Source organism: Oncorhynchus clarkii, chromosome 10 (genome assembly GCF_045791955.1).
Source record: "Oncorhynchus clarkii lewisi isolate Uvic-CL-2024 chromosome 10, UVic_Ocla_1.0, whole genome shotgun sequence".
NCBI classification, from domain to species: domain Eukaryota; kingdom Metazoa; phylum Chordata; class Actinopteri; order Salmoniformes; family Salmonidae; genus Oncorhynchus; species Oncorhynchus clarkii.
Window position 1 is genome coordinate 31,844,504 of NC_092156.1, and position 9,042 is coordinate 31,853,545.

Consider the following 9,042-nt stretch of genomic DNA (forward strand, 5'->3'; position numbering starts at 1 on the left):
GTGTCATATACAGTACCAGTCAAACATTTGGACACCCCTACTCATTGTAAGGTTTTTCTTTATTTTTCTTTATCTTCTATATTGTAAAATAATAGTAAAGACATCAAAACTAGTAAATTACACATATGGAATAATGTAATAACCAAGTTTATTTATATTTTTTATATTTTATATTCTTCAAAGTAGCTACCCTTGGCTTTGATGACACCTTTGCACACTCTTGGCATTCTCTCAACCAGCTTCATCTGGAATGCTTTCCAACAGTCTTGAAGTAGTTCCCACATGTGCTGATCACTTGTTGGCTGCTTTTCCTTCAATCTGCGGTCCAACTCATCCCAAACAATTTCAAATAGGTTGAGGTCGGGTGATTGTGGAGGCCAGGTCATCTGATGCAGCACTCCAATACTCTTCGTCTTGGTCAAATAGCCCTTACACAACCTGGAGGTGTGTTGGGTCATTGTCTTGTTGAAAATATATATAGTTCCACTAAGCCCAAACCAGATGGGATGACGTATCGCTGCAGAATGCTGTGATATCCAGGCTGGTTGAATTCTAAATAAATCACTGACAGTGTCACCAGCAAAGCACCCCCACACCTCCTTCTCCATGCTTCACGGTGGGAACCACACACGCGGAGATCATCCGTTCACCTACTCTGCGTCTCACAAATACATGGCAGTTGGAACCAAAAATCACAAATTTGACTCATCAGACCAAAGGACAGATTTCCGTCGGTCTAAGGTCCATTGCTCGTGTTTCTTGGCCCAAGCAAGTCACTTATTATTATTGGTGTCCTTTAGTAGTGGTTTCTTCGCACCAATTCGACCATGAAGGCATGCTTCATGCAGTCTCTGAACAGTTGATGTTGAGATGTGTCTGTTACTTGAACTCTGTGAAGCATTTATTTGGGCTGCAATTTCTGAGGCTGGTAACTCCAACGAATGTATCCTCTGCAGCAGAGGTAACTCTGGGTCTTCCTATCGTGTGGCGGTCCTCATGGGAGCCAGTCATCATAGTGCTTGATGGCTTTTGCGACTGCACTTGAAGAAACTTTCAAAGTTCTTCAAATTTTCCATTTTGACTGACCTTCACGTCTTTAAGTAATGATGGACTGACATTTCTCTTTGCTTATTTGAGCTGTTCTTGCCATAATATGGACTTGGTCTTTTACCAAATAGGGCTATATTCTGTATACCACACCAACCTTGTCACAACACAACTGACTGGCTCAAATGCATTAAAAGAAAGAAATTCAACAAATTAACTTTTAACAAGGCACACCTGCTAATTTAAATGCATTCCAGGTGACTACCTAATGAAACTGGTTGAGAGAATGCCAAGTGTGTGCAAAGAGGTCATCAAGGCAAAGGGTGGCTACTTTGAAGAACCTAAAATCTATTTTGATTTGTTGAACACTTTTTTGTTTACTACGTGATTCCTTATGTGTTATTTAATAGTTTTGATGTCTTCACTATTATTCTACAATGTAGAAAATAGTAAAAAATAAAGAAAAAAAACCTGGAATGAGTAGGTGTGTCCTAACTGTTGACTGGTACTGTACATCAGCAAACTTGATGAACAATAACAATTTTAGTACAGAAGAATTGTTTCTGAAAAGTATCACGTTTATAGAAGCTCCTCCATGAATGAAAAAGTATTATCTATCATGGGAATGGGTTAAAAATGTTAAATTTTATTCTGGGGGAAATCCCCAAAACATCTATGGTTTTCCTTTTCAATCCGAGTTTCCACAGACCCCCTCGATCGACAGAACAACTTCTTATTCTGATTTATATTAACATAGAGGGGTGACCAGATGTAAATGGGCCATGTGGGAAAGTCGTTAGTCGTTTATGAGGGACCCTACTTCATACCACAGTAGCAAGATAGCAAGATCCATACAGACTGAAGCCCTATGATCCTTTAAACACCTTTCTTAGACAGAATATCTTTGCATAATCTAATGCTGATGTCAAGCGCTCTGTTCGGGGTCTCTCAGACAAATCACATTTGTGGAGATAGCACTCCCTTCTGGTTGATCCAGGTTCTGACTCCTGGTGGGAAGCTATAGGTGGAAAACAGGTGGAAAGACTGACTGGTTCTTTTGATAAACATACAGTTCCAGTCAAAAGTTTGGACACACCAACTCATTCAAGTGTTTTTCTTAATTTTTTGCAAATGTTCTACATTGTAGAACAGTAGTGAATACATCAAAACAATGAAATAACACATACGGAATCATGTGGTAACCAAAAAAGTGTTAAACAAATGAAAATATATTTTAGATTCTTCAAAGTAGACAGCTTTGCACACTCTTGGAATTCTCTCAACTATATAATCTGCGGTCTAACTCATCCCAAACCATCTCAATTGGGTTGAGGTCAGATGATTGTGGATGCCAGGTCATCTGATGCAGCACTCCATTACTCCCCTTCTTGGTCAAATAGCCCTTACACAGCCTGGAGGTGTGTTGGGTCATTGTCCTGTTGAAAAACAAATGATAGTCCCACTAAGCACACACCAGATGGGATGGCGTATCACAGCAGAATGCTGTGGTAGCCAGGCTGGTTAAGTGTGCCTTGAATTCTAAATAAATCACAGACAGTGTCACCATCAAAGCACCCCCAAACCATCACACCTCCTATTCCTCTGTGGGAACCATACATGCGGAGATCATCCGTTCACCTACTCTGTGTCTCACAAAGACAAAGTGTTTGGAACCACAAATCTCAAATTTGCACTCATCAGACCAAAGGACAGATTTCCACCTGTCTAATGTCCATTGCTTGTGTTTCTTGGCCAGAGCAAGTCTCTTCTTATTATTATTGGTGTCCTTTAGTAGTGGTTTCTTCGCACCAATTCGAATAAGAAGTCTCCTCTGAACAGTTGATGTTGAGATGTGTCTGTTACTTGAACTCTGTGAAGCATTTATTTTGGGCTGCAATTTCTGAGGCTGGTAACTCCAATGAACTTATCCTCTGCAGCAGAGGTAACTCTGGGTCTTCCTATCCTGTGGCGGTCCTCATGGGAGCCAGTCATCATAGAGCTTGATGGTTTTTGCGATTGCACTTGAAGAAACTTTAAAAGTTATCATCAACATTTTCCGGATTGACTGCCCTTCATGTCATAAAGTAATGATGGACTGTCGTTTCTGCCTTGTAACAAGACACACCTGTTAATTGAAATGCATTTCAGGCAGTGGTGGAAAAAGTACTCAATTGTCATACTTGAGTAAAAGTAAAGATACCTTAATAGAAAATGACTCAAGTAAGAGTGAAAGTCCCCCAGTAAAATACTACGAGTAAGTCTAAAATTATTTGGTTTTAAATATACTTAAGTATGAAAAGTAAATGGAATTGCTAAAATGTACTTAAGTATCAAAAGTAAAAGTATAAACCATTTCAAATTCCTTATATTAAGCAAACCAGACAGCACAATTTATTCATTTTTTTGACGGATAGCCAGGGGTACACTTCAACACTCAGACATAATTTACAAACAAATAATTTGTGTTTAGTGAGTCCGCCAGATCAGAGGCAGTATGGATGACCAGGGATGTTCTCTTGATAGGTGTGTGAATTGGTCCATTTTCCTGTCAAAATGTAATGAGTACTTTTGGGTGTCAGGGAAAATGTATGGAGTAAAAAGTACATTGTTTTCTGTAGGAATGTAGTGAAGTAAAAGTTGAAAAAAATATAAATAGTAAAGTACAGAAACCCCAAAAAACTACTTATGTAGTATTTTACACAACTGATTCCAGGTGACTACCTCATGGAGCTGGTTGAGAAAATGCCAAGAGTGTGCAAAGCTGTCATCAAGGCAAAGGGTGGCTACTTCGAAGAATCTCAAATACAAAATATATTTTGATTTGTTTAATACTTTCTTGGTTACTACATGATTCCATATGTGTTATTTCATCGTTATGTCTTCACTATTATTCTACAATGTAGAAAATAGTAAAAAAGAAAAACCCTTGAATGAGTAGGTGTGTCCAAACTTTTTACTGGTACTGGACATTACAGACATCTGAGATGAAGGGAGTTATTGGAGCCTTGGGCAGTGCTGTGGGAAGATGACCCCCATTCTGTAAGCGGATTAACACATCAATCTGATTACAATGATACCAGCCAGCCAGCCGAGTTTGCCAGTTGGGTAAATCAGAACCCAGGCTAGAAATAGTCTAGAAAACAAGTACATTTGCAGTGCACTATATTTTCACATTTATACTCCATCTAATAAACATTGATATTTAGACAGAAACAGAAATTAGCTAAACACATATTTCTTTTTTGAGACACGGTGCCACGTCACTGAGCTCTTTAGTAAAGCCATTCTACTGCCAATGTTTGTCTATGGAGATTGCATGGCGGTGTGCTCAATTTTATACACCTGTCAGCAAAGGGTGTGACTGAAATAGCTGAATCCACCAATTTGAAGTGGTGTCCACATACTTTTGTATATATAGTATGTAAATATTGTGAGACATGCATGTTTAAAATTCACAAATGATTCAATAGCATACTTTTGTTTATGTTGATAAGTCAACCTGTGCAGTTTTGACCGAAGAAACAATGCAGCAAAATAATTTTAACTGTACATCCATCTCTGTAAACAGCTTCCTCTATGTTTTGTTTTTTTACAATAAAAGAAAGGAACAACTAATGTTGACGTAAGACAAAGTGGCTCTTGGTTCTTGTAAATGCTATCATCCTCCATCAATGTGCTCTTGTTCCAGGGATGTATTTTGGGGGGGAATGTAACATAGGCATTGCGTTCAAGGTCTCTAGTCCACATAGGCCTTCATAATAAGAATCGGCATACCATGTGTGTAGACTATCCACTATTCTTCACCTTCACCAGGACTGTGAGGTGACCAGCACCTCCCCTCTCCAGTCTAGTAGCTGAACATATGCTGTGTTGTGTTGGCCTGCTGCTGCGCTGCATGGGATTGTCTAGCCTGCACTGGGGTTTGGGTCTCAGAGTCCTGGGCATCACCTGGAGCCCCCTCCACCACAGGGGTGACCTGGAACCCCTCAGCCTGCGTGACGGGCCTCCAGGCCAAGGTGGGGGCCTCCAGGAGTTGGCCCTGGATTGGGTTGACGAAGGTGGTCAGGTTGATGAAGTGGGCGACCGACTGTGGCCCAGTTCCGTCACCACCTGGCTCCACCGTCTCGGCTGTGAGCTCGGTGGGCCGGTTGTGTAGCATTGCGTAGCCAGTGACTGCGTCAAAGGTGACAGTGAGGATGGAGCTGTCTAGGGTGAGGGGCCGGTGGTCACTTGCCGTCAGGTGGCCCACGGCTACGGGCTAGAGGCTGGTGAACTGGGAAGGGGCATGGGAGGTGATGGGGGTCACTGTGATGTTGGTACAGGAGGCTGAGGACGCGTGGGGGTTGGCTTGCAGCACCACCTACAACAACAGCACCAGTCACATTGGGTCAGATCATACACTACTAACAGTATGATAGGCTCACACAATCTACAATCTACACATGATGTTGTGGATAACATGGAAAATTCAAAAACTCCACTTATCCACGACCAAAATAATATTTAAGACATTTATCACAGACAGGTGGACCCAATTGTAATGAGTAGAATCTCTAACCTCATATAACTGCTAACATTGATGATCAGACTAACACATGTCCAGTGTGGCCCACCCACCTGTTGGATACTCTGCACAGCAGAGCTGGTCTCATCTCCAACTATGGTGGTGGTGTACTCTACTCTTTTGCCTGTGAAGTCAGCGTACTCGTCAGAATCAGGCAGCTCCGGGTCCTCCAGCTGTTTCTGCGTCTTCCTGGGCAGTCTGCTGGGGCCTCTACCCAGAAAGTGCCTCCTTCTCTAGGGTTAGAGTGGGCTGCAAAGGAGGGTATGAGAACCAAAAGTATTGAAGGTTCAATGCAGCCGTTTGTATCGCAATGTCAAATCATTACTGGGTAACAATGAAGTACCTTACTGTGATTGTTTTCAACTAAAAGTGCCAAAGGGGGTAGATCAGCTTTAATAGTGCAGATAGATTGTAGTTTCCGTCAATATAATTGTCTGCATCAATTCCAATCCCCATATATTTTTTGAAAAAAACAACAATATCTATCTTATATACAGTATATATATATACACATACACTGCTCAAAAAAATAAAGGGAACACAAAAATAACACTTCCTAGATCTGAATGAATGAAATATTCTTATTAAATACTTTTTTCTTTACATAGTTGAATGTGCTGTCAACAAAATCACACAAAAATGATCAATGGAAATCAAATTTATCAACCCATGGAGGTCTGGATTTGGAGTCACACTCAAAAAAATACCTAATGGCAGTCAGGCTACCTCTGGCGAGCACATGGAGGAATGCCACCCCACAGAAATGCCACCCCACACCATGACTGACCCACCGCCAAACCGGTCATGCTGGAGGATGTTGCAGGCAGCAGGATGTTCTCCACGGCGTCTCCAGACAGTCTGTCACATGTGCTCAGTGTGAACCTGCTTTCATCTGTGAAGAGCACAGGGCGCCAGTGGCGAATTTGCCAATCTTGGTGTTCTCTGGCAAATGAAAAACGTCCTGCACAATGTTGGGCTGTAAGCACAACCCCCACCTGTGGACATTGGGCCCTCATGGAGTCTGTTTCTGACAGTTTGAGCAGACACATGCACATGTGGCCTGCTGGAGGTCATTTTGCAGGGCTCTGGCAGTGCTCCTCCTGCTCCTCCTTGCACAAAGTCAGAGGTAGCGGTCCTGCTGCTGGGTTGTTGCCCTCCTACGGCCTCCTCCACATCTCCTGATGTACTGGCCTGTCTCCTGGTAGCGCCTCCATGCTCTGGACACTAGGCTGACAGACACAGCAAACCTTCTTGCCCCAGCTCGCATTGATGTGCCATCCTGGATGAGCTGCACTACCTGAGCCACTTGTGTGGGTTGTAGACTCCGTCTCGTGCTACCACTAGAGTGAAAGCACCGCCAGCATTCAAAAGTGACCAAAACATCAGCCAGGAAGCATAGGAACTGAGAAGTGGTCTGTGGTCCCCACCTGCAGAACCACTCCTTTATTGGGGGTGTCTTGCTAATTGCCTATAATTTCCACCTGTTGTCTATTCCATTTGCACAACATGTCAATCAGTTTTGCTTCCTAAGTGGACAGTTTGATTTCACAGAAGTGTGATTGACATGGAGTTACATTGTGTTGTTTAAGTGTTCCTTTTATTTTTTTTGAGTAATATATGTATATATATATATATACACACACACACAGTTGAAGTCATACGTTTACAAACACTTAGGTTGGTGTCATTAAAACTCGTTTTTCAACCACTCCACAAATTTCTTGTTATCAAATTATAGTTTTGGCAAGTCGGTTAGGACATCTACTTTGTGCACAAGACACAAGTCATTTTTCCAACAATTGTTTAGAGACAGATTTCACTGATAATTCACTGTATCACAATTCCAATGGGTCAGAGGTTTACATACACTAAGTTGACTGTGCCTTTAAACAGCTTGAAAATTCCAGAAAATGTCATGGCTTTAGAAGCTTGTGATAGGCTAATTGACATCATTTGAGTCAATTGGAGGTGTACCTGTAGATATATTTCAAGGCCAACCTTCAAACTCAGTGCCTCTTTGCTTGACATCATGGGAAAATCTAAAGAAATCAGCCAAGACCCCAGATTGTTTTTGTAGACCTCCACAAGTCTGGTTCATCCTTGGGAGCAATTTCGAAACGCCTGATGGTACCACATTCATCTGTACAAACAATAGTACGCAAGTATAAACACCATGGGACCACGCAGCCGTCATACCGCTCAGGAAGGAGACGCGTTCTGTCTCCTAGAGATGAACGTACTTTGGTGCGAAAAGTGCAATTCAATCCCAGAACAAGAGCAAAGGACCTTGTGACGATGCTGGAGGAAACAGGTACAAAAGTATCTATATCCACAGTAAAAACGAGTCCTATATCGACATCAGCAAGGGAGGAAGAAGCCTATGGCTTCTTATCGCTCAGCAAGGAAGAAGCCACTGCTCCAAAACTGCCATAAAAAAAGCCAGATTACGGTTTGCAACTGCACATGGGGACAAAGATCGTACTTTTTGGAGAAATGTCCTCTGGTCTGATGAAACAAAAATTGAACTGTTTGGCCATAATGACCATCGTTATGTTTGGAGGAAAAAGAGGGAGACTTGCAAGCCGAAGAACACCATCCCACCCGTGAAGAACGGGGTGGCAGCATCATGTTGTGGGGGTGCTTTGCTGCAGGAGGGACTGGTGAACTTCACAAAATAGATGGCAACATGAGGAATGAAAATGACGTGGATATATTGAAGCAACATCTCAAGACATCAGTCTTAAAGTTTGGTCTCAAGTGGGTCTTCCAAATGGACAATGACCCCAAGCATACTTCCAAAGTTGTGGCAAAATGGCTTAAGGACAACAAAGTCAAGGTATTGGAGCGGCCATCACAAAGCCCTGACCTCAATCCCATAGAACATTTGTGGGCAGACGTGAAAAAGCGTGTGCGAGCAAGGAGGCCTACAAACCTGACTCAGTTACTCCAGCTCTGTCATGAGGAAGGACCAAAATTCACCCAACTTATTGTGGGAAGCTCGTGGAAGGCTACCCGAAACGTTTGACCCAAGTTAAACAATTTAAAGGCAATGCTACCAAATACTAATTGAGTGTATGTACACTTCTGACCCACTGGGAATGTGATGAAAGAAATAAAAGCTGAAATAAATAATTCTCTCTACTATTATCCTGACATTTCACATTCTTAAAATAAACTGACCTAAGACAGGGAATTGTTACTAGGATTAAATGTCAGGAATTGTGAAAAACTGAGTTTAAATGTAGTTGGCTAAGGTGTATGTAAACTTCGACTTCAACTGTAGATGTGATCTCCATATAAAACACTGCATTACATAAACATTTAAATTGCATAAAATAGGTGTGGCCTCAACTTTAATACATAGCCATATTAAATCAGAAAAGGTTAACAAGCATTTTTTCACAGATTGAAAGAGAACAGCACACTTCGGT